The 27,503-nt window shown below is 40.4% G+C and overlaps 1 long non-coding RNA gene across 1 annotated transcript in view; it reads right to left on the reverse strand.

Annotated features, from left to right (window-relative positions):
• Positions 1–3,251: 3,251 nt before the first annotated feature.
• Positions 3,252–27,503, reverse strand: part of LOC308495516 — a 232,239-nt gene continuing 207,987 nt past the window's right edge. The window contains exons 5-6 of the long non-coding RNA XR_013992995.1: positions 5,601–5,802; positions 3,252–4,482 (exon numbers count right to left, since the gene is read on the reverse strand). This is a non-coding gene — a long non-coding RNA (uncharacterized lncRNA). The remainder of the gene's footprint in view (positions 4,483–5,600; positions 5,803–27,503) is intronic.

Genomic DNA, 27,503 nt, shown 5'->3' on the forward strand with positions numbered 1-27,503 from the left:
CTCCTTGTGGGGACACAGTCCCAGAGAGCAGTTTCCAGGCTCTCGGCCTCACGTGGAAAGGTGCTGGCTCAGGTAGTAAATGGCCATGAGCTGTGGCTAGTTGGCCGTCAGCTGTAACCAGTGAGCCATTGGCCACTAATATAACTGCTGTGGCTATGCTAGCAGAAAATGGGGGCCAGCAAGAAGGTGGTGGCTGGCAAGCGCGGATTGCAGTTAGGACGGCGGGTTGCGGACAGTGTGGCTCCTGCTTCCTGTGTCTCCAGCCCAGCCGCCAGCAAGAATATAGTGGTATGACTCCCGTATCTATGGCTCCGGGGGTGTTCCTTTTTGGCCTCACCATGTCCTGTGTTCTTTTGTGGGGAGCGGGAGCTGAGACCCCACATGACACCCTGCATGACACATGTCTTGAGGAATCTTCTCCATACAGGCTAAGACGTATAATCATCACAAACCCCTGGGGGAGCTTCCTTGCACCTATTACATGTATGTATGTACATGGAACCACCGTTAAATCACTGAAAAGTATGGTACCTGGGAAGTCTTTGATACTGAACGTTGCAGGGGGTTCTGTGTATCTCATGTTCTTTGTCCAGCGTGAGGACCCCATGAGGCTGGCACAGCTTCAACTTTTAAGTCTAAACCTCTTAGAAACCAAACAGATGCTGTCTTGGAACCTTTTATTTACTGTTTTTCTTTTTTTACACATTTGAGGAAGTGGCCTCATTTTCTGCAAGAAATATTACTTAGGTTAAATGTTGGCATGACATTGGTTTCTTCAAAATGAAAAACAATCATGCAAATCTGAAAGATTTTTCAATAATTTTACTTCATTTCATGGTCATGAACTGCTATCATTGGTTTATGATTTTAGGTTCTCTTAGACCAGTGGTTCTCACCTAGGAATAATTTTGCTTCGAGAGGACACTTGGCAATGTCTGGAGACATTTTTGGTTGTTCTGACTTGGAGGGTGCAGCTGGCATCCAGTGTGCAGGGCCCAGGGACGCTGCTAAACATCCTACCGTGCACAGCATGGCCCCAGAGAATGACCCCCAAATATCAACAGTGCTCAGACTGAGAAACACTATCTTTATCTTAGATTATGTAAACTAATAATGCATTGCCTTAAAAGTAAGAAAATACATGTTATTTATGGAAACTTTGCAAGTATAGGTAAACCCAGAGATGAGAAACTGCTAGCAACTGTTAATCCTTTGGTGTTTCAGCTTTCTGGTATTGTTTTTCTATGCACATATGCACTATTATTAACAAGAATGATATGTTCTGGAGATATTATTTTATAACTTTTTAATTTAATCGTGCCTCATGAAGCACATCCATGCCATTAAATATTATTCTACAACATGGTTTTTAACGACTGCATAGTATGTTGTTGTATGGATGGGACACTAATTGTTTCTCGATCATAGGACATTTACATTTATATTTTCTAATTTTATCTATTATTCTCCATGCTTTGATGAGAGATGAGCATTTTGGTACCTAAGTTTTGTGCACAACTATGATTATTTTTGTAAGATGTATTCTTAGAAGTTGAACTGCTAGATCAAAAGTTATATTTAATCAAGGCTTTAATGTCTTCTTTTAAGAACTAGTAACTAGATGGTGAACTCGTTGTGGGTAGAGACATATTTTACACTCCGTGGTTTCCCTCACTGTGACTGGCTGTCTTAGGTGGGACGCCCTCAGAGGTGGATCTGAGGATAAGATTCAAGTCATTTATTTGGGAAAAGCACCATTCAAGGAGTTAGGAAGTGAGACAAGGAAGGGAGAGAGGCCAGTGCAAGGTGAGTTACAGAGCAGGCCACCTTTGAGGGCAACTGAGAAGCTCTAGAAGAGCGTGTGGAACACACCTTGGAGTTGTCCCGCCTGAAGGGGCAGAAGCCGGGGTATTGACCCTCCCACTCCCATTCACCTGCCTCAGGGCTGCTCCTGAGGCAGCCCCTGCCACTCCAGCCTTTCTTGGCTGCGGGATGGATGTGCTCCCATGGCCTAAAAAAGCCCCTGGTGGAGAGTGAGTGCCAAGGGGGTTACTGTTGGCACACTGACAGCGTGGGCTACGCTGGCCATCTAGTGAGCACACAGCAGGTGCCCACTCAGTAGTTTTCAAATAAACTAATGACACTTTGCACCTTTTTTCCTTAGAGGATGAGAGTCATACCTTTTTAAAGTAGGGGGTGAGCTCAGGTTAATCCCAGCCAGCTTCCACGTCACAAACGAGACAACAGGTCCAGAGCACTGGACCAGCTTGTCAAAGCAAGGCTTCCTCTCCTCCCCCAAGAAGACTCCCTGGGCCTGACAGTGGGAGACTGGACCTGAGCCTTCCGATAACTGACAAGTAATGAAGCAGTCAGCTCTGGATGTTGGCGGGGGCGGGGGGCATTGTCTGTCCCCAAAGCACTCCAAATGGCCTCCTGTCTCAGAGCCTGGAACTTCTGCACAGAATGGTCTCCCCTGGATCTCTACACAGACACCTCCTCCTCATTCGTGTCTTGGCTCCAATGTCACTTCCCCATTGAGGCCACACTGGCCTATGGTTAACTAAACCTATAAGTTTAGGGAGGTGTCATCAAATGGTCAAAGCACAGAAAGGCACAGATGCCCAGAAACTGGACATCAAACACAAATAAAGTGTTGTGAAATGGGCAGGTGGTTTGGGCAGAAGGAAATGAAGAAGGGAGAGTTCCAGCAGATGGCCATTCAGTAAAGGCAGGGTGGGGAACGGTCTCCTTTTGGGGGTTCCTTGCCGTGCTGAGTATCTTGTTTCCACTCATTAAAGTCCACGCTCCACTTTCTCCCCCTTCTCCCTCCTGTCGCCTGCGAGGCTGACCTGCAGGAGTTGTATCCACAGAGCCCCTCACTGTTGGGCTTCCTGTTGGGTCCAACCAGAGGGTGACACAAGCAAGAGATGGGAGCCCAGAGGGGTCAAGCGCCAGCACTCCCTGTGGAATTCTGCAGTGCTTGCCCAATCCTTTATGAACACACTCTTTATTTAACTTGTCTCAACTGACCCAGTTGACGTGCTCCATCTGTTTTCTGTCCATACCTTCACTGATACACTAATTTGGCATATTTAAGGCTCAGCTGTTCAACTTAGCACCTGTTTATTTCAGAAGCTTTTACACAGTCATTTGAAATGACATCATGCAAAGACTCCTGCCTGGTTTTCTTTTTCCTTTCTTAAAGGTCATGTTCTCTCGACCCTGTTTCATCTTTGTTTCATCTTTTTTTTGAGTGAGAGATAATTTAAATATAGTAAAATGCAGCAATATGAGAAGTACAGCTCAATGAATGTGGACATTTGTATGTGCCTATGGAACCACCCCTGAAATCAAAATCGAGAATGCTTTCAACATCCTTCAGGGCTCTCTCATGTCCCTTTCCAGCCAATACCTCCTTCCCAGAAGTAACCACTGCTCTGATTTCTGTTACTACACATTAGTGTTGCCTGTCCTTGAATGCCATATGTGTACATGGAACCACATAATATGTGCTCTTTCTCATCTGGCTTCTTTCACTTGGTTCAATATCTGTGACATTCATCTATGTTGTTGAATGTCCTCTGCTTCTAAGTTTGACTTGACCTTCATTAAAATTAAAATCATTTTGGGTTTATATTAACTTGGTTACTGATCTGTAAAGTGGGATACATGACAGCCACATCTTAGGGTTTGGAGCTACCTATATCCAAGTTTTGTGACTTGATAATAAGAGATACAATCAGAAACATTATAGTAGCAGAATCAAAGCCCACTGTACTTCTCTGAACAGAAAGCAAATGCTATCTTGGGAAAGCCTTTCCATTAGATTACAGGGCATGTACTTTGCTGATCACATTGTCCCTTTTACTGAAATAAAAGGTTCTTTGCATGATTTTCCCACAGTGGGCCATGGGGCCAAACGGAGACTATCATTAACACTCAACTCATGAGGAAGACATTATTTTCCATAGATCTCCACGATCTGTGTGGTTTGGATCTACTGAAAGGGTAGGTTCCCCAAAGCCCCATCCATGCATTTGAACCAGCCCCACCAAGTCTTGGGAAAGCCAAACTTGATCTGAGTGATGCCCTTGCTTTCTGCCATTTGGACCTCCTCTCCAGCTGGAGGCGGAAGGATCCTCAACTGCCAAAGAGAACTCCATCCTGGCCACACATCTGAGACATCAAGGAGCTTAGGCAGCTCCAGAGGAATCTGCAATTAATTATGTTGCACAAATTGCCTATCGTGTGGGACCAGCTCTTTTTAGGCCCTGGATGAGGCACAGTGTGTGACTTTGGCAGGCTTACCTGACTAAGTTATACATCCATGATGGGAGTGGAGAACACCAGTGTCGTTTGGAAGGACCACACTCTTTGCAGGAGAGGGGAGCATCACCAGCCAGGACATTTGGTAGAGTCACACCCTCCTGGACACAACCTGCTCTATCTTTTAGTCATCTGCAGCATGGAAACTTTGGCTGCCTGTTGAAAGGGATGGAATTAATGATTTTCTTGTGCTCTGTGTGCTGGAATAGGCTTCTTACATTTGTTACACCACCGAATAGCATCTTCCTTTAATAAATCACAGGCCCTATTCTTTAGGCTGAGAACTAGAAGTGGGAATTGCTGTAAGGAGGACTGGCCTTATGGTTAGATGGGAAGCCACCTAAAAACATGGTAGAAGGGCTAAGAGTTTAGATGCTGGAGTCAAGCTGCCTGGATTCAACTGGCTCCACCAATTATTTGCTGTGTGACTTTAGGCAAGTAACTATTAACTCCTTCAAGCTTCAGTTTCCCTATTTGTAAAATGGGGATTATTTTACACAAGTCACAGAGTTGTTGTGAGGATGAGCAATATAATATATTGTGCCTAGCATATCATACATTTCAATACCTGTTACTCAATGTAATAGCCATGACGCTCAGTCCAAAATTCCAAATATAAAACATCATTTTATTATTTACTTTAACTTACGTTTAATTTTGGATACCCACGGTGGAGGAGAATTTGTACTCAGTTATTGAGTCTTCCCCGCGTCACAGCTCCATGGTTGTTTTATGGTCATTGACAATTTTCCCATACTGGACAGGATCCTAACTCCCTTTCAAGCCCAGCAGTTTGGGTGCTTCCAAGATATACTTGGGTCACAGGACTTGGGCAAGGCTGGAGCCCCTCACCCTGGGACCCAGTGTCCCTGAGTGTACCACACAACTATGCCCTCTAAAGTCTTGCCATCTTCCTGGGGCATCAACAAAGCAGCAGATATCATGAGGCTACAGATTCTTCCTCTCTCTCAGTGCTTCATAACAGAACATTCTGAGGTGTTCTATGAAAACTACGACTGTTCTCAGCCGAGCAAGTTCACCAGACTATGTTAATTAAATAAGAGAAAGGATATTTTGCTTGTGGGGTGATAAAGTAAAGCGATTGACAAATCTGTTGGGAATTACAATTCTGTCATTTTCTTCTGCCCAAGACTCTATGGTTTGACATGATGTGCACGCACAACCTGATTTTATCTGAAAATAATACTTCTTGAATTTTTTAGATTTTTTTTTATTTAGAAAAATTTAAATGAAGAAATGACTAAATGACTCACCTGAGGTCACACCGCTGGTTAATGTCATCATTTGGACTTGCACCCAGGTCTCCTGACTCCTGGTCCATTCCCACTTCTATTTCTGTTTCCTTACTGCCCAGGGTGAGTTCTCGGGGTCCTCGCTATTCAAAGCATGGTCCAGCAGCACAGGCCTCTCCTGGGAGCTTGTTAGAAATGCAGACTCACAGGCTCCACCCTGGACCTGTTGAACCAGAATCATGTGGCCGTTGAAGTTTGAGAAGCAGCTGTCTAAGGTTCGGCACTGTTTGGGGGATGAACTTCCATGTTCCCTTCTAGCCACAGGAGCTGGCGCCTTCAGTGGACAGGATTAGATTACGGAAGAGAGACCTACTAAAGAACTAGACAGTGTTTCAAAATAACCACTAAATATTGTTTCAAGTCCTATGAGAGGTGAGACAGTGCAGATAGTGACAGAAACTGAAATCAGCTTGCAACGTCCTCTCAAGAGGAAAGCAGTTATCCCACTTGACATTCCCTCTGCCAGGAACTCTCTCCAGTTACTCTCACGGCTTCCTCCTCCACTTGATTCTGATAGTAGCTCAAACATCACCTCCTCAGAGAGGTGCTCCCTGACCATCCATCCTATAAAGACAGACACCACCCAGACACTTCGGTCCTTTCACCTTGCTATGTTTTTCATCATAACACTTGTCCCCCCTTGGAATGACACTGCCTATTTATTTATTTGTTTACTTGTTGTGTCTCCCCCACTATAATTTGATCTGGACCTTTCCTGTCACATTTACACTACATTTCTAGCATCTAGCATAGGGACTGGCATAGAATAGACACTTGGTCAATATTTGTTGAAATAATAAATCACTGACTCCAACTACGTGTAAAACTGGTCTTGAATATAGATAGTTTTGCTTGCATGCCCCACACCCAGGCCCGCCAGAAATTATAAATTCACAGCAGACTCTGAAGAGTACAAGGATTGGAAGATTTTGCGTCAACTTCAAGTGTAGTAGGGTCTTATAATTTTTATATTTTTTACCAGCATAATTTTCTCAAAAACGAGCTACATCATCGTGTGTATATCAAACACACACATAATTGTGAATGTAATAGTTAAAAATTAAACAGTAAGAATAGAAATAGTTTCAGTATTCAAGAATTATCTTTGTTTGCACTTCAATTGTAAGAGCAAATATTTGTTTGAATTCTTTTAAAATTGAAGGCATTAAAGTTGGTTAAACTTGGGTTATTGATTTTACATATAGTGAAATTCAAATATGCTTATGATAATGATAATAAATGCTTTACTTATTAATAGACACTAATGACTTATCTAGGTGTTACCATCACACAATAAGCACCTTCTATATGTAAATGTAAACTAAGAGGTAGTTCACACCCCCTTCCTATTGTTTTCTATTGTGTTTCAATGATAGAAACAGTAGTTCCCCATATCCATTTTCTTTGTGAGATTGACTTATTTTGCTATGTGAGAAGATTTCTGTATTTAAATTAGCTCATAAATCATGCCTTGTAAAACTCATGTATAGTGGTTCCCCAGGAACCACACTGTCACTGATAATTCTGAGGAGCGGGGATGCTTTGGAGGCACTTTTCCATTTAGGTGGGTATATGAAATGGAGTTCTCTTGTTCTCCAGGCTCACATGTTTGTCATGCTACTAATACAAGACAGCATCTTTTCCAGTGGGCACTGTGACTGTGTGCATGTCAAAAAAAAGCCAAAAACTACCCCTCAGAAGCTTACACAAAGTTTGATCACATGCTAACAATACCTGTACTTTTCTAAGAAGCATATGGGACAGGGAATGCCGTGAGTCTTGACTTTGGCTTCCACCTAGCCCCAGCTCCGAGCATTGCCCAGCCTGCTTCTTATTCAGAAAGGTTCACTCCCCAAAGCCTGTCCTGGAAGCATCCTAAGAATATTCTTGACTTCCAGTGTAAAGTGAAACTTTCCCTTTATACAAAATTATTACATGAAGTTTAAGTGTCTGTGAACACTAAAGTGAGGTGAAAACAGATGGGCAAATGATTTCCCTGTGGACTCATGTAGAAATCAGAAGAAGAATAATGGGTTAGTGGAAAAGGCAGGGCATGGAATGGTGATTGTGGAAGTTGGGTCTATTTCTGGGTGGTTCAGCAGTGGACCCCTTCAGAGAGAATTGGAGAGCTTTGAAAAAGTTCCCCAGGCTTTAAGGCACGTGGTCTCAAACGCAGGGAATAGGGCCAGATTACCAGGGGAGGATCTTCAAAGGACATCCCCACTCCGAGGGCTTCTCATGTTCCTTGGGGTTGCCGTGTACGCTGGATATCTTCCCTTCTCTCCCCAGATCCATTCTCCATCCTCCTCTACTCTGCTCTATGCCCCATGTGGGCTGTGTCACTATATGGACCAGGCTCTCTTGCCTGTCCTCTGCTGGTTTGCTTCAGCCAATGGGAGGTACTGGCAGGAATTTGGAGGGCAGGGGGAGGGTGAGGTTGAGGGATTTATTCTCCAGGTCCCCTCCCTGCCAGGTCAACCTGGCTTGCCAAACAGCACCAGAGGGTGGCTGCTTCCACTGCAGCCCTCTGGGTTCTGTTTGTTTACCGCTCTCTTCTTTGCCCTTCCAGCCTTAGGGGTGGTACCAGTTCCCTGCTCTTACTTGCATTGAGGTACTGCACTCTCCTTTTGAGTTTTCCCAAACCCTGACCACACCTCTGCAAATAGTCCCTTCATTAAACTATTCTCTATCTCTCCTAATTGATTATGCCTTTTGTTTCCTACCAGGACCCAGTTGGCGGGTGCTGGCTGGGGATTAGCTACAATGGTTGGCTGGCCTATGCAGGCTATAAAGCTTTCTATGTGATTTTACTTCACATTCGCTTCCCTGCCCTTCTTCCCCAAACTTCTTCAGAACAGCAATGAAGCCCAATCAGGAAGCAGGGGGAAAGAAGGAAAGGAGGGAATGGGGCAGAGGAGCGGTTATTAGAGTAGAGAATGCCTGGGACGCCACAATTTTCCTTTCACTTCAGAGTCTGTGGAAATCCTGATTAGTCTGGAAGTAAGTACTGGACAGCTAAGACCAAACTTGCCAATTTATAAAATAACTTGGATGTGGCCATTCATTAGACTACTACATATTCTGCTTTAAAAGAGAAAATAGTACACAGGAAACATTACTCTCCTTTTCCCTTCGCTGATTATTTCAACTAATAGGCCCAAGGATTAGTCACTTTGCTAATGAGTAGTTTTACCCTGGCCCTCAGTGAACTAGGCCATAGAGGGGCCCTGAAAACTCTTGGAAAACCTCATGAAAAGTCCTGTTCTTCTGACCCATTAGCAGAGAAGTAAGATGTGCCAGGTACCAATGTTTATATATTGTAGCTACATTTGGAAATTTGTTTTTCTAAAAATCTCAATTGAGAAAAATAAGGATTTTATAATAGAATCAAAATAGAACATTCCAAGACCTAATGTGTTCTTATTTTTCATTGGCCCCTAAGATTTTCAGAGTCCAGAAAAGCAAGCAAGGGAAAAAATGTTTCATCAGGTCCTCTACATTAGTGGTTGTCAACCAGGGATGATTGTGCCTCCCAGGGGATGCTTGGCAATGTCTGGAGACATTTTTGATGATCACCACTGGAGTGAGGATTATAGTGGGGAGAGAACTGGGGTACTGCTAAACATCCCATAATGCACAGGACAGTCCCAACAAAGAATAATTCGGCTCAAAATGTCAGTAGTGCTGGGTTTGAGAAACTCTTCTCTGCATTAAAATTACAGCTCCACTAGCAAGGAAGTTAGCATTAAACAATCTTCATAACTTTGTAATATAAAAACCACACTCCAATGAAGTTAGGTACCACTAGTTCACTGAGATCACTATAAAAGTGTCTTGAAAATGGCAAGTTTATTGCATTGTTTTGTGTGTAATTGATGTTTTTCAATATAGAAACCAGGCTAGTTGGTCAGATGGAATAAAATTGGTTTTATGGAGCACATGGAGTCTTTTTTTTTAAGTGTCTCTCTAATCAAAAGCATTTTCCTTTCAGATTACGGTTCAAACTAAAGAGATGCCCAGTCCAAAAGGAAGTGGTCTGAGGTTCAGAATGCAGACCAAGGTGAGGGAAGTGGAATTAGCATCTTAACTATTAGCAACTACAAAGAAGAGATGAGACTCTAGTGTTATTTGGGAAGAATTTTACCAGACACAAAGGTATCAAATGATCTGTCTCCTTTCAAAATAGTTCTGGCTTGAACATGAGGTCCTCAAGGTGTCTTCGAGTAAGAAGGAAAAAATCTGTTCTGGGAATTGACTACTGTTAGTCACTACCCCCCCACCCCCCCAAAATATTGAGGTTTGCTGGTGAAAGAAGAGGCCAAGAGTGTCTTACTTATAATGTCTGTCACTAAAGGACATGGCGTGCTTGTAAAAAAAAAAAAAAGAAAGAAAGAAAAAAGAAAGAAAGAAAAACCCTTTTGTTAAACCTTACTCTGTACTGGAGAAGCAGATTCAGGAGGAATCAAAGAGCTATTAAAGAAACTAAAAGCCTTTTATGGCAAAGAAAAAATAGCCTGGTACCAAAATTAATGAAGAGGCTGGAAGGGCATAGATGAAAACGCTGGAAGGATGGAGATAGAGAAACTATTTTAAGGTCAGTCTCCAAGAAGATGGAGAAAACAAATGTGGGCAGGTAGAAGGAAATGCCAACCTCTCCAAATTAATTATCCAAAGGACTACATTTCTTGGAAAAACTGATCCTATGCAAATTTGCAGCTCCAAATACCATTCTTCTGAGTCTATTCGAAAAATTGGCTCAAAGGCTTCACTAATTCAGGAGTTTGAAGAGCCCTTCTCTAAAAGAACGTTCCTAGAAGCAGAAACTGGTCTACTTAGGCTGACAACATTAAAATGATGGAGAGCTCAGATAGACCCAAGCTGCAGGAATTTAACAAGGTTGTCCAAATAATGGGTAAATAGTGGATGAAACTCACTGCCAAAGTTGTGCAACTTGGTTTTGTGGACCATTCAAGCCCAGCTCCCTGCCAGGTGAAGGTATGGGGGAGTGTGACCGTCGAGGGTGACCACCTCCTAAGTGGCCTGCTGGAAGTGGACTCTCCCACGATACTTCTCATTTCCGAGACAATGAGGTCCCATAAGAATATAGTGGTGAGTTAGGGTCCAAATACTACAGCAAAGCTGATAATATCAGACAATAAGTGACTAAAAAACGTTAACAATCCTTGTTATGGAATCTACTGTTTGAAGATAAGCCAATCAGTGGTTTATCCTAATCAGTGAGATGATAACAAAAAGTGGGGATTAAAATAGCAGAAAGTATTGAAGTGGTAGTTGAAAGCAACAGAGTAAATCAAGAAGAAACAAGAATTTAATATGGTAGAAATAATTCCAACAAGAATTAGCAAGAAAGTGTAGATGGTCACGCCCCAACGGGAATAAAGCTAATAGCAATAATACCTAACACTTATTTGCCCCTTCTGTGCCGGAATCAGCTTGGTGCTTTTATTAACATTATTGTATTGAATTTTCCTTACAGCTCCGTGAAGTAGATAGCGTTACCCCCATTTTGTAGATGAGAATCTGAGATGCAAGGACTTTAAGTAAATTCCCAAGTTCCTGTAACTACAAAGCAGCAGGAGCTGGGATTCGAATCCATGGCTGTCAGACTGCAAAGCGCAAGCTATTAAACACTACCAGGATACTCTACCGGCATGAACTTTCTGGCTCTGTGGCCAAGTAGGATACCCCAGGGGAAGAGCGGAAGTTTCATCATTGAGGTTTTAGACTGAACAAAATATTAGTATGTGTGTCATAGGAAGTAATCTCTAAAGGCTCAGGGCTGGGTTAAAATAATATCTGCAACTTCCATTTCTGGATGTTAAGGACTCTTAATCCATAGCACTAGCCATATTAGTGTAGTCCATTGCAGTTTTCCTAGCACCCTCCCACACACTTTCACATCTGATTCTCCCTGAAACCTTGGGAGGCAGGCAGGCTACGTATTACCATGCCTCTTCTCAAAGATGTGATGGGCAGTCCCATCAGAAATAAAGCATTGCCAAGTTACTTATCATCCAAAATATGTGGGAGGAGGGGGAAATGTGATTCCAGAAAAGTTGCTTATTTCAACCCTGAGCAGTTCACAGTTTATAATTTATTTCCATAACAGTGTGATTGCTTCCTTTTCAACAAGACTTTGACTCACTTGGAGGAATGTATTCCATTACAAGTCCGCTGGCTTCAGGCTTTATGTAAAACCAGTTGGTTGCCATGACGACCAGGACTAACAAAATACAAACCATGAACTCTTTCAATACTGGTCACTAACTCCCTTCTAACAGTCCACTTCACAACTGTGGAAGCTGATGTTGTTTCTGAGGGAGTATATTCATATCCTCATCCAGAAGATGCCTCTTTCTGGTTGAAAATCATCTCAAGACATCTGCTTTGGGTTCATGGGAAATTTGGACATAAGGCTTTGTGTCTGCGGCTAAAGAATGTTTATAGAGAGCAGTGTCTTTGGCCATGTTATTCTATTCTTTAAAAAGGTGCATTTCTCGTATGAAATAAATTTTAGCTCTGGTTGAGGCAAAAAGAAAAAAAAAGGTAACATACTGAACTTTACTAATGGCTTGACATAGCACAACCCTTACAGTATTTATTACATAAGAACCTAACTCTTATCAGAAGATGTTTATACACTATACCAGAGGGCTATAAGATGTGTTCGAATTTTTAAAAACTAGATAATTTCTAAGATACCATAAAACCTCATTGGTTATGGCTAAATGGGAAATTGGAAGAAAGACGCAGGGAAATTTAATTTGAAATCGTTATTCTAAATTGTGGTGAACCTTTGCCTTTCTTTGCTCAGTTTCCATCCCCAAATCCTCTGATAACAATCTTATTCTCCTTGAGTGACTACCATCTACCCCACCCTCAGTCATGTAATTCAGGTGCAGTTGACCCCACCCCAGTTCCAAGGATGGGTAAGTGACAAGCCTGACCAATCAGAGTATTGCATCCTATTGAATATGGGGATTGGTTCAAGGAAAGCTACATGACCAAACGCCAGGCCAATCTAAGCCACTAAAACTCAGTTCCACAATTTTTGTTGAAACTCTTGAGATGAAGGGATGTTCTGCTGGGGTTGCTGAACATTTAATTGCATGAAAGCCTAGTGTTACTGGCAGCCATCTTGCTATCATGAGGAGATAGTCACCTGAGAATGGAGTCTCCTTAGAGGGAAAACAGAAGAGGCACGGAAAGAGCAAGACCAGTTTCTGATGACATTGTTTGATCTATAGATCAAGGCTTGCCTGAAGTCTGTCTCTGGACTTCTCAGTTATTTGACCAATCAATTCCTTTCCTCCTTAACTTTAGTTCAATTAGACTTGCTATTTGCAACCACAAAGTTCCAATTAATAGAGAAAAAGATCTACATTATTTTAAATACATGCAATACATGCATTTAAATACATGCAATTAAATGTAAGCTAAAAAGTAGAAGAGATCTCCAGGGACTCTGTTTCAGTGACTAGATGATTATGACATCTAATAAGCCTAATTAATTCCCTTGTAATCCCTTGAGGGAAGTGTATTTGCTTAAATAATTTAGAGATTTCCCCTTACCATTTTATTTATGATTTTAATTTGTGCTCCTGAGAAATAGTTTGCTCAGAAAGGATACATTTTGACGCCCATCTTAACTGAGATACGTCAGTGGGATTTTATTGTAGAAAATGTGTCTTTCTCATGATGTGTTTCTCAGCCTGATGAATAAATGGATATCCCGATCATGGATAATCCTGAATTTCCAAAAGAAAAACTGAAAACATACTATATTTTAGTCTTTAGCTTCAAGCTATTTACATTTAATAAACTTTTGCTCCACAAGTCACTGTGCAGGCTTTTTTTTAAAAAAAAAAATATCATAAAACGTTTGGAGGCCCAGCCGAAAAAGAGCTTAATGACGCTATGATTATCTTGTTTTTCTTTAAATATCTTCAGGAACTTGACAAAATTTCCTATTCATTACCATCCATCGTAGGGGGGTAATATATTTACTTTAGTAGATATTCTAGGGTATTAATAAGACACTAAGTGTTATATTATGGTACGGGTTCTTAATCCTGGTCGCTGATTAAAATTACCTGGGGAGCTTTTCAAAAATACTAATGGCATGGCCCCACCCTAGACCAATTGAATCAGATTTTTTGGAGTGGGGACCTGGCATCAGTGTTTTTAAAAGGCTCCCTAGGTGATTAATGTCCAGCCAGAGCTGAGCACGACTGCATTGTTGGAAATATTGACTAGAATCTATGATTTGTTTCAGTAAAGAAGCATTGAATGAGGAATCTTTTAAGCACACCCTTAAATTCTCAAAATGGAATTTAAATATTATATATGTGTGTGTGTGCAGACACACACACAATACATTTTATATATATATATATATATATATATATATATTTGAGCAACTCACTTATGCTCTGGGTATATTGAGGCACCTCTCACCAAAACTGACCCTTTGTAGTTTCCTTTCAAAGGAATCTATATGAGGCTGGCTATTTGCCCTGTATTGGGACATCATTCTTTCTTTCTTTAAGGTGAATTATCTCCATTATTATCCTTGAATATGCTCTACTTGAAATTGATACTTCTGCAATTGTTTCTTTGTTAACTTTCCTCAATACTCGTAGAGCGCTTACTTACTATTTTTCCAACTCTAGTTGGTAGGTTTGTACTTAGAAGAAGACTTACGGTTATTGTCTCAGATGATATTATCTTCTTTTCAGTTCTAAATAGTAGATAAAACCTAAAAAGACCCAAAGAAACCCTTTAGGAAGATAAAGATCCTGCGATAAAGGTGGCAGGATAAAGCCACAGAATCTCTTTTCCTTAATACGAGCAAAAAGGGATTTAAAAAGTAGCAAAAATTTACCAACAGCAACCATAGAAGAAAAGACATAAAATCTGGTGTCCCCCCACCAAATAACAAATGATGGCTAACGGAAGAAATGGATTATTTGGGTTCTTATTCTGGCTCAGTAGTGTGCTGAAGCAGGTTCACACTGGCTTACGAGAGCTGACAGAGAGCAATTGTCAGGAATTCTTCAAGCCAAGTATTAAACAGAGCAATTATTAACAATTAAGTTATATAAACTTACAATTACATAAATTATGTTTAAAACAAAGGCAGTCAACACTAAAAAATCATCACTCCCAAATTGTTTTACTTCATTTATTACCATCTATACTCTTGAGGTTATTTATATCTATTGTATCTATATGATGGAAATACTATATAATGACGTGCTACGGCATATAACTATGTGTGCTCCAATTCCACATTTGTAACGTCACGTTGGTAGCTTGAAATTGGGTATGGTGGGAGTAATTATACTATAGAAATTGGCATACACTATACATTAGGGAGTTTTATTTTGGAAAAGCAATTGTGTAGCATTTACCACCACACCACTACTCTTAACCTCACCCCTCACACCACTGGCCTGAAGTGGTGCTGGGGGAGTAAAAATTGTGTTGACAAAAACCCAAATTCTCACTAGTAACTTAATTCAGAGAGAAGTGTGTTGATGAGGAAAGTAAGAAACCCTAGGAAAAATTAAGGGGAAAGCCTGAGTATGTCATCAGAGACAGAAATTTTTTTTCAATTTATTGGGGTGACATTGTTAGTGAAATTACATAGATTTCAGGTGTACAATTCTGTATTACATCATCTATAAATCCCACTGTGTGTTCACCACCCAGAGTCAGTTCTCCTTCCATCACCATATATTTGATCCCCCTTACCCTCATCTCCCACCCCCACCCCCCTTACCCTCTGGTAACCACTAAATTATTGTCTGTGTCTATGAGTTTGTGTTTCTCATTTGTTTGTCTTGTGCTCGTGTTGTTTTTGGTTAATATACCACATATCAGTGAAATCATAGGGTTCTCTGCATTTTCTGTCTGACTTATTTTGCTTAGCATCATACTCTCAAGATCCATCCATGTTGTCACAAATGTTCCTGTATCATGTTTTCTGACCGCCAAATAGTGTTCCATTGTGTATATATATCACAACTTCTTTATCCATTCATCTATCGAAGAACATTTTGCTTGTTTCCATGTCTTGGCCACCGTAAACAAAGCTGCAATGAATATTGGAGCACACGTGTCTTTATGGATGAATGTTTTCAGATTTTTTGGGTAGATACCCAGGAGAGGGATTGCTGGGTCATATGGTAATTCTATTCATAATTTTTTGAGGAACCTCCACAATGCCTTCCATAACAGCTGCACCAGTCAGAGACAGAAAAATTTAAAAGTTCCCTGAGTGTACCATTTACTGTGGATTCATACAAAATTAGGGGCATAATTTCAAGCCTAAAGATACAACATATTAAGAATAGGATATGTCCCCAAGTATGAGGTCTGAACTCCTAGTATAGAACACAGAAGAAACTCTTTAAAGAGAGTTCATGTCCCCTAGCAAAGGAGGCACACAACTCCAGGTTGAACTCTCTACCTTTATCCCTATGGTCATCTCTTCACAGTGGAGAAAAGCGAAAGAACACCACATTTAGACCTCAAACTGGAGCTCTAAGAGGAAGATGAATGAGTTTTAGGTAAGTTAGAAGAGAGTCAAGAATTACTCACACATATCAGAGAAAATAGAAGGTCCAGACAGCTGCCAACATTGAGAATGAGAAAATAAAAAATAAGACCAAAAAGTGAAGATGGAGTGCTAACACACCAGATGTGGTTTAAAAGGGAGATGCCAGAGTTAAGGAAACAAACTAAGGACCAGATGGTACAATTAGAAGTTGAATAAATTAATTAGAACCAGCAAGAAGAATGGACACAATGTAAAATATCAAATTATTGACAGAGACAAAGCTTGAGGTTATACAGTTAGAAGAGAAGAAAAGACGAATGTTAAAATTCTAGAATATTAGTAACTAAACAGAATTGGGCAACACATCAACTAGGGGATCACAATCAACATCACAAATGAGGGGCAGATGGACATCAGACGGATGTGACAACACCCTGAGAAACACAACACATATGTAGTAGTACGGCTGGGAATGTATAACTGGAATCTATGGAATATTCTATTAAGAAAAGAAGTCTCTTTTCTTTCACAATGTCAATGTCACAAGAGACAAATGCTGAGGAACTGATCTATATTAAAGAGGACTAAAGAGGATGACAACTGCTATGGTCTAAGTGTTTATGTCCTTCCAAAATTCGTATGTTGAAAACCTAATGCTTGAGGTGATGGTATCGGGAGACAACGAGGTCAGTGAAGGCAGATCCCTCACGATGGGATTAGTGCCCTTATAAGGAGACCCCAGAGCGCCAGCTCATCCCTTCCTCCATGGAGGACACATGCAACAAAAGAAAAATTAGATAATATTGGACCCATCAAAATTAGACTTTTGTGTTTCAAAGAACAGCATCAAGACAGGGAAAAGACAACATACAAATGTTTGCAAGTCATATATCTGGTCAGGGCTTTGTATCTAGAATATATAAAGAACCTTACAACTCAATAATAAAAAACAACCCAATTAAAAAATGGGCAAAGATACAGGGATATGAAAGTCGGTTTGGGGAATATAATCAATAATGTTGTAAGGATTTTGTAGGGTGTCAGAGGGGCACTTGTCTCATTAGGGAGACCACTTCATGGACGGTGTAGATGTCTGACCACTGCACTGTACACCTGAGGCTGAAGCTGAATAATATTGAATGTCAGCTATAATTTTATATGTAAACATATATATGTGTATATATAGTTACAGGACATGGAGTACAGCATAGGGAATAGAGCCAATGGAATTATAACAGGTATGTACCATGTCAGAGGAGTAGCAGATTGGGGGAGGGGGGTTATCACTTGTGAGGGGTGTAAATGTCTATATTACATTGTTTTGAACACCTGAAACTAATAAAAAAACTGAAAAGTCAAAAAAAAATGGGCAAAGGATCTGAATAAATGACCAATAAGCACATTGAAAAGATGTTCAACATCATTAGCAATCAAGGAAATGCAAATCAAAACCACAACGAGAATGGTTATAATCAAAAAGTCAGATCAAAACAAGTTCTGTGAGGATGTGGAGAAATTGGAACCCTTATATACTTCTGGTGGGAATATTAAATGGTGTAGCTGCTTTGGAAATCAGTTTGGCAGTTCCTCAAAAGTTTACACATAGTGTTACCATATGACCCAGCAATTTCACTTCTTCACATATCCTAAGATAAATAAAAATGTATGTCCTGATCAGTGTTTACAGCAGCATTGTTCATAACAGCTAAAAGGTAGAAACAACCCAAATGTCCATCAACTGATAAACAGAGTGTGGTAAATCCACAGAATGAATATTATTTGACAATAAAATGAAATGATGTACTGCTACGTCATACAACTTTGAAACATTATGCTAAGTGAAGAAGCCAGTCACAAAAGGCCACCTGTAGTATGATTCCATTTATATAAAATGTCCAAAATAGACAAATCTATAGAGACAGAAAGTAGATTAGTGGTTGCTTAGGGCTGAGAGAAAATGCTAATGGGTACAGGGTTTCCTTTTGGGGTGATGAGTATGTTCTAAAATTGATTGTGATGATGGTTGTACAACTGTGAATACATTAAAAACCACTGAATTACATACTTTAAATGGGTGAAATGTGTAATATGCAAATTATATTTAAATAAAACTTATTAAAAATGTTTGAACAAAGGGGAAAGAAATAGCATGAAATTTAGCTAGCATAGGAAAAAAGTTTTGTGTTATTTTGATTGTTAACAGCTCAGAATTTAGAATCACCTTACCTTAGCGCTAATGGACATAAGGAATGGCAATTCTTAGCGAGGTATTTATTGAGTTACTATGCGCCAGGCACTGGGCTGGGGGCTGAGGATAGTAAACAAGACAGGTATGGTCACCACACTCATAGTACATAGAATGTGCTAGAAAGACACACATTAAATAACTAATTACGTAATAAAGTAAATGTCCTAGAAATGAAATACAGATAGTAGGAAAAGGGATAATGGAGGACCCCAATCTAATCTGGGAAGGGAGGGTGAGATTGTTTGAGGAAGTGATGTTTGAGTTGAGCTTTGAGGATTATTAAGAATAAACTAGATGAAGACAGGGTGTGAGGTCAAGCGGATTTCAGACAGAAAGAACTGAGCCTCCTCTGTCAAGGAAACAGAGAACAGAGGACAAGGAGAAGTGGTGGGGGCGGGGGCAGTATGGAAGGTGCTGAAGGGACTGGCAGACCCTGAGAGACTCATAAGCCTCTTCAGGAATTTGATCGTTATTTCCAAAGTCACGGGAAGCTGTTAACAGATTTTAAGGAGAGTTTTCAATTCATGTCTTTAGTATGCTTTGCTATTAAATTTCTCACTGAGTAACACAAAAATGAAAGTACCAGATTATGCCAGTGGAGATGATGTGGCGCTCTCACTTCTTACCAAGCTTCCTGGTGTGTGGTTTCTTAGATTTGGTCCCTGGGAAACAGTGTATGCAATCCAGATGAAGAAGGGAGGGGAAATGCACAGAGGAGCCCTGAGGAAATTAAGCTGGGCCACATGAGCTTGGGTAAGCTCAGTAACACCAGTAACACAATGATCCATAAGGACACACTGGCCTTCTTTAAGCTTTGGATGTATGTCGGAGAATGAGATCACTCCCTATGACTCTAGGGTCTTGTTATTTACAGCTGCGATGTTAAAATTGGCACCATAGGACTTCAAAAAATATGGGTGGAGTAGCCTTTGGTCTCTGTTATATATTGCGTGGGCTATGAGCTGGTATCCTCAATTGAGTACAGGTGAAAACAGATGGAAAATAAATTATCTTACAATTCTCAGTGTGTTTTCATTGACTTAGCATCTGTTGGAAAATTTGTTCTGAGAATAGCATCAAGGAGCTGATCTACATAGTGGGCAAGGGCCAACTGAGACCTCTGAGAGATGGTTTCTCCATTGGCCAAGGAGTGCTTTGCCAAACTTCTCAAGACTGTGAGGTTGCCTTAACAACACTAAGTAAAACAAGACACTGACGTTCTTTAAATTTACCATAAGTCACAAGTTACAGTTGCTCTTAATTCTGGATCTTTGGACTATGTGTTCCTGATTGATTTATTTTAACTTTTTTTCTTGGCTGGATGTGGTGAGGGGATGATTTCTATGATGTTGATGGCCACTCAAAACACTTTTTTTTCTTCTTACACTTGACCTTACCTTGATTTTAACTTGTGCTCTTTTACTATGATCCTCTTAGTTTCTCCATCTCTTCCTTTGACCAACCTGCTACAATTTTGAGCTGTTTTATATACATGATTCCAGCTGGATAAGGTGAATTTATTATGATCAATCGCCAATGTTTTATTTAAAAATAATTCAGTTCTACTATGTGCAAGGTATGCACTCTAACCCCAGAAGTTCAGAAGCCGGGCTCTATCGCCTGAACATAGAGCCCAGCATAAGTTTGGTATATCACAAGGTTATGCTGGGAGCAGATATATCACAGTGCAACATTTGACTCTGCTAGCTATCCTACTTCTTTTTTTGGCCTCTCTGACACCCATGTCCCCTGCTTCCCTCGTCATGGTCACAGTGATTGACACTTCAGCATTCATTTAAACCCAAATCTGATTATCTAAGCCAGTCATGATGCTTCTATTCTTTCTGACAATGAATGATTACTTTCAGAACTGCTGCAGCCATTTTCCCTCCAGCCTGAGTCGAAAACCAACACCATTCTGGACAAGTTACAGAGAAGCGAAGTTGGAACCCTGATGCATTATGCCTGGAGCTCATACTAGTGCTCAAATTCCTATAACATGGCCTAATTAGTTTCCTTATTGTTTAAGCTGATATAAGCTAGGATAATCTGTTGCTTGACCTGAAAACACATTTGCTGATGTTCCTTCTTAGTTTTCTGACCTCCACTTCTCAGGCTTCTTCATTGGTTTTGCTTCTTCCATCTTAAGGTTTTATGTTTGGTCCTCTTTTCTTACTCTCTAACCTCCATGAGTGAGCTCACGTTGATGGCTTCCAGATCTAAACCTGCCTAGGGGAATTAGGGGGCTCCATGGAGGAAATAGATGGGGGGTGACCCCGCCCAATGGTGGCTTGGGCAAAGAAAGAAGAAAAGCGTGTTCCAGGAGACGGAACAGCAGCTATGAAGGCTAGGAGGCATGGTACAAAGAAAGTTCTCTATAGAGTATTGATGTGTACACGAGGAAGGAGCAAGAGATGATGAGTCTGGAGAGGTGAGCATAGGCCAGATCCTAAATGAGATGCACACGGTGGAAAGAAGTGTGAAGTCTAACTCTGATAATGGAAAACCAATCAAGGGCTTTAGGCAAGAGTAGGTCCTGATAAGATTTACATTTTAGAATGGAAAATGAATTGTAGGAGATTCCAGACCAGAGGTTGCTGCAGAATCCAGGTAAGAGGTGATAGTGGCTGGGGGACACCAGAGTGTAATACCTGAGCCACCTGGCAGCCACAGGAGTGTGTATTTGGCACCTGGGAGGAAGAAAGAGAAAGAACAAGATGGGAGATGTGGGCTCTAAAAGGAGATACAGGGCAATGAAGACAAACCTACTTTATTATCTGTGCCTGCTCTAGATGAGGGCAAAGATTAAAGTGGATTCCCATGAGGGAATGGGGCTCTGCTGGTGTTTGCTTCCAGAAGCTCCAGGCCAACCCCAGGTCCTGTTCTATCTAAGTGCCTTAGAGAGAATGAGTAGATGGGTTCTTCTGGAAACTTCCAAGATAGGTTTGAGATCATCAAGGGCAATCTCAGAACCATCCCAGGGTTTCCGTCCAACTACTGGGTTTTTGCCTCTAGCTGTGAGGTAGACCAAATCTCTGGAGGGACCCAGCAACCGAGCATGTCCGCTGAACTCCAGAAGTTCAGCAGCCAGGCTCTATCGCCTGAACATAGAGCCCAGCATAACTTTGGTATATCACAAGGTTATGCTGGGAGCAGGTATATCACATCCTGCTCCCAATCAGATCCAAATCCAAGTCAGGTGTGCCGGCAAGGAATTGAAGCATTTCAGGTCTGAACTGGCATTTTAGATGGTGTAGTAAGGTCCCCTCACCAACCGTTCATGAGAATCAGACTTCAAGCCTAAAGCAGTCCTTCAATTGACTTCCTTTCTATTTCTTCCCTAGGATTTCCATGGAAATAGGTATTGAAGGAATGATCAAAGTTCTCCTTCCTGCATGTGTTCACGTTTTCACCTCTTAGTAATAATATCTACTGGGAGCACTAAAAGTGAGGAAACTCAAGAGGAGCAGGTGTGGACAGAGTTGATACTATTTTTAGGGGCTAAATCTGAGTTCTGAAGGCCCTTCTGGAGGCCGCTGGAGACCCTCATCTATATGGTTCATCCCATGCACACAGCATCTGAAGGACTCCATGGCCACAGGGAACCGGGGTCCTGTGGGCAGATGGGAGCTTTGGCCCCAACACTGACTCTGGAACAGCACACTGCTGACCTAGTCTTGCTTTTGCTTTACTTCACTCCTCAAAAATTCTGCAGCTAATCTTGGACATTTGGAAGTAGCTAAATCTAGGGGGGAATGGGAACATTGGCCTCTTAGCCTAATAGCTTTTGTCTTTGCAGCTGCACTGCCCTCATAGCACAGGTGTACAGAGCGTGATTAAGTGACCCCAGAAATCTGACTGCCTGGGGTGTGGTGCTCATTCTTTTACCCTGATGCAATTATCTCAGGGTGTGGGTACTCTGTGCCTCACTCCGCTTTTTTTTCTTCCCCACCCCCAAACTCTGGGTTTCAAACTCTGGTTCAACTGTGAAAAACAGAGACATAAGAAGATAGGTTTCATGCTGTTGTTGATTTGCTTCTAGAATGACTAACTTCAGTCCCTTTTAGAAGTCTGCCTAAAAAGCAGGAAGAAAGGCAGGACCAACTTTTGAAAAATCTTTCAGCACCTTCATTGATCCAAATTTTAGTGTGATTTGGCAGGCAATCAGGGTAACATGTTCCAGTGTTTTAACTTGTGCATAATTGCCAGATTAGCTATTGTTTGACTTGTACAATTATTAATGAAATGTGGAAAAAAAGGGTGGCAACTGTGAAGCCTACAGCAATGTCTAGACATGAGGGTGGGGGTTGGGAGGTGGTGTACCAAGGGAGACAACACAGAATTTCCTTGACTTGGGTTTTTCTCGGACTCAATATTTCTTCCTTAGCATTACAACACATGGGCCAAGATATTGATAGGTGAAAGATAATTTGGGGGTTAAAATGAAAACTCAAGTTTTAGGTTATATGCTAGAGACATTTCTCACCTAACAGCATCAAAAGAAAAGATGCAAACACTTAGGCTGTATCACAAGACAAACACACACATGTGCACAAATACACACTGACATTTAGGTTTTGAAGAGCTACGACCATGTCTATCCAACCAGGAGAGAGACGTTCATTGTAACTTGGTTTTTGGAAGGAGAAGACTTTGGGTTCAGGAGAGCTTGTGAATGTCACTCATGTACTTTTATAACCTTGTGTCAGGGTCACATCAAGTTGGGTGTTGTGGCAGCAGGGTAATAGGATAAATATGCCCACCAACTCATGAGAATTGTGAGAAGGGACAACATATGGGATTAAGAAGTAATTGTTACTTTTAATATCTTGGTGTCTTCACTGCCAGCAAATTCCCTTCCCAGCCCACAGTAGGGAGAAGAAAGCTGAGAGAGGGGATCAGGCAAACAAACAAGGGTTTTGAGTGAGAGCACCATAGGCAAAAATCAAAAAGAAACCACTTATGTTGTGTGTTTAGTTGCTTTTGGTAGAAGTATAGATGTATAAATTATGTATGATAATACTGTATATAATGAAGAATTATGTACACATATGCAGTTCCATATATTTTGTTTCATTTACATAAATGTAAATTAAAATTTGAAGTGGCTGGACAGACTGATTTTTATGCACGTTAGGAAAAGGCTTTCTTTTTTATTTTGTTCAAAGCAAGGCAAGTATCCCCCTCCTGCAGTCTCTTAACCCACCAGTACCCTCCTTACAGACATTAGAAGCAAGCACACAAGCCTCAATTCTCAAAGAACAGGATTCTGGCATCTTTCCCCCGCCCTGACCTGGTCACAGTAGCTCAAATCCCCAGCATCATTTCATTCCTTTAAATCCGCAAGTAGCACGGCTCTGGGACACATGAGAGTAAGTTTTGATTCGTGTCCCTGAGGAAGAAGCCTGGGACAGGCACTGTTGTCTAGGATGGGTGGATGTCACAGGGAATAACCCTGGGCAATGGGGGAAGTAGAGGCAGCAGTAGTAGCCTAGGAACCTGGACTAGAGGAAGGAGATGTAGGAATCATAAAGGGCCCAGGCTGGCTGTGGCGGTGGTGGGGGTGGTGAATGGAACCACAGGTATTTTAGAGCTACAAGAAACCTTCGAGAATATTTTAGCCCAGTCCCTTCGTATTACAAATGAAGAAACTGAGGCTCAGAGAGATTAACTGACTTGTTCAAAGTCATAAGGTATGTAGCAACAGATCTGAAATTAGAATTCAGATTTCCTAGCTCAAGCCTGGTAGATTTCCTACTGTGATGAAATACACTAAAATCACAAAAAGCTAATATTGAGTTAATTTGTAAATCAAAGGAACTGTTGTTTCTCAACCAACTAAATGCCCTATTGTTCTTCATTAAGAAATCAGATAATTCTGAATCCTGGCCATTCCATATTTCTCTTATAGATCCTGCACTTTAATGCAATTTTATTGTATCCATGCCAAATATTATGGGCAGATAATAACTTTACTAGATTATTTTAAATTATTCCAATTTACTTCAATATACACTAATTTGTTTCACAGGATCACATTCAAACTCTTTTTTAAAAAAATTAAATTTATTGGGGTGACAATTGTTAGTAAATTTACATAGATTTCAGTACAATTCTGTATTACATCATCTATAAATCCCATTGTGTGTTCACCACCCAGAGTCAGTTCTTCTTCCATCACCATATATTTGATCCCCCTTACCCTCATCTCCCACCCCCCCCACCCCCCTTACCCTCTGGTAACCACTAAACTATTGTCTGTGTCTATGAGTTTTTCTTTCGCATTTGTTTGTCTTGTTCTTTTGTTGTCAAACTCTTTTTTTTTTTAAAGCGCCAGACTAACTGATTTTCGTAGGCAAATTTCAAAACGCCAGGGCAAATTCTGTTTTTGTGTTTCTAGTATTTCTAGTTAAGACTTGAAAAGCCTAGGGGCTGGACACTATATGAAAAAGTCAGATGGTTTTCTCAAGGCTTCCAATATAGTTTTGGCATTTGTCACAATTTAAATCTTGTTTGCACTGTATGGAATCCCATGGTGTTTTTTTACATTGCTAGGAAGGACTGATTTGCTAGAAAAATCACTCAAGCACTATATAAGTATCATCTTTCCTACTGGGCTAGCAAATTGGTCAGATTTGCCTCGTTCTTTCAGAATTGCCAAAATCCTTTCCAAATCCAAAGCTTTGGTAATGATTCTACTCTCATCTTCATCTTTATCTTCATCTTTAAAGAATGCCAACTATAATTTTATATATATAATGTGATGGTTCGGTGTGGGGTCGGAGGGATGGTGGATGGGGGGAGGGGGGTTCACAGTGTGAGGGATATGGATGATGAACGTCTAAGTATTACCTTGTTTTGTACACCTGAAACTAATAAATAAATAAATTTATGAAAAAAAAAAAAAAAAGAAGTGTTCTCTGTGATTTTTAACTACAAGGTGCTTATTGCGTGGAATATAGGGCTGAGGATGCTTGATTTCCTTTATCAAGTGTTCTTATGAAAAACCAGGATTTGCAGGGCCGGAAATTGTAGCAATCAAAAATTTGTTTCAAAAATCTCTAATTTATTCTTGCTTTCCACTTTCTATACAATCCTATTTGCCCTAAATCTTTAGGAGATTCCTTTTGTCTAGCACTAGCGTGCATTAATCATTTTAAAAACTGTATGTGTGTATCTTTTCTGTCATTTCAACAGTTTTGGGGGTCGAAGGGGGAGGCTGGCATGTGGGTTCAGCCTGCCATCTTGGTCCAATCACTGTAAGTCAGATATAAGATCATTTTCTTGAATGATGATCTTGACAGTTCCAGAAACTAAAACTGAGTTGATCTGATATATACCATACTAGAATCTGTGGCCTTTACTTGCAGGATCAAAGGACCCATCTCTGGGTCCTTGACCTACTAACAAGGTAGACCCAGGGACAGCTATCTCCAGCTAAGGCTCTGTTCTAAGGGCAATTGTTAATTAGCCCCACTAGAAATCTTTACAGAAATGTTTGCGCAGGGCAGTGACTAGCCATATGTGTCATGCCATCCATTTCTGTCATAGATATGAGAAGATAATGTGATTAGAAACAAAAATCCCCATGTGGAGCTAGATCTGGTTCACAGTATCCTGAAAAATCACTGTGGTCCAGGGTTATACCATAATTCTGGATCACATAAACTTAATCTTAAGTAACAACCACACAGGAGCTAATTTTATATCTAAGAATAGGTGGAGTCTTGGATGCAATATGTTGTGTGAATATATTCTATTCCTCTTCATTCTTCTCACTCCCCCCCCCAAATCTTGCCAATAAGATAGGTCCTTAATTGCTGTATAGAAATGCAACTGATTTTTGCAAGTTGATTTTGTATCCTTCTACTTTGCTGAATTCACTTATTAGCTTTAAATTTTTTTGTGGAATCCTTAGGGTTTTCTACATATTAGATCATATTATCGCTAAACACAGATAACTTTACTTCTTCCTTTCCAATTTGGATGTCTTTTATTTCCTTTTCTTGCCTAACTGCTCTGGCTAGAACTTACAGTGCTATGTTGAATAGAAATGGTGAAAGCAGGCATCCTTGTCTTGTCCCTAATCTTAGAGGGAAAGCTTTCAGTCTTTCACCATTAAGTATTGTGTTTGCTGTTTTTCGCATATATGGCTTTTGTTATGTCAAGGTAGTTTCCTCCTATTCCTAGTTTGCTGAGTGCTTTTATCATGTATGGTATTGAATTTTGTCAAATGCTTTTTCTGTATTAATTGAGATATAATGTAGGGTTGTTTTTTTCCCTTCATTCTATTAATGTGGTGTATCGCATCAATTAATTTTTGTATGTTAAACTATCCCTGTATTCCAAGAAATAAATCCCACCTGGTCATGGGGTCCTTTAAAAATGCTGTTCTTTTCACTTTACTAGTATTTTGTTGAGGATCTTTACATTAATGTTCATAAGCGATATTGGTCTGTACTTTTAGTTCTAATGATTTTATCTGGTTTTAGTATCAGGGTAATGCTGGCCTCACAGAATGAGTCAGTACGTGTTTCCTCCTCTTCAAGTTTTTGTAAAAGTTTGAAAAGAACTGGTATTAGTTCTTCTTGAAATGTTTAGTAGAATTCATCAGTGAAGCCATCAGATCCAGGGCTTTTCTTTGTCACGAATTTTTTTATTTTTATTTTTTATTTTATTTTATTTTATTTTATTTTATTTTTGAAAACTACTAATAGTCGAAATTTTTATTACTGATTCAATCTTCTTACTAGTTATATATCCATTCAGATTTCCTATTTATTCATAATTTAGTTTTGGTAGGTTTTGTGTTTCTAGGAATTTGTCCATTTCTTCTAGGTTATCAAATTTGTTGACATTCAATTGTTCACAATACTCTCATACAATCCTTTTTATTTCTGTAGGATCAGTATAATGTTCCCATTTCATTTCCAATGTTAATAATTTGAGTCTTCTTTTTACTTCTTTTTTTTCTTAGTTTATCTAGGTAAAGGTTTGCCAAGTTTGTTGATCTTTGCCAAGAACCAACTTT

This window comes from Rhinolophus hipposideros (assembly GCF_964194185.1).
Source record: "Rhinolophus hipposideros genome assembly, chromosome: X".
NCBI lineage: Eukaryota > Metazoa > Chordata > Mammalia > Chiroptera > Rhinolophidae > Rhinolophus > Rhinolophus hipposideros.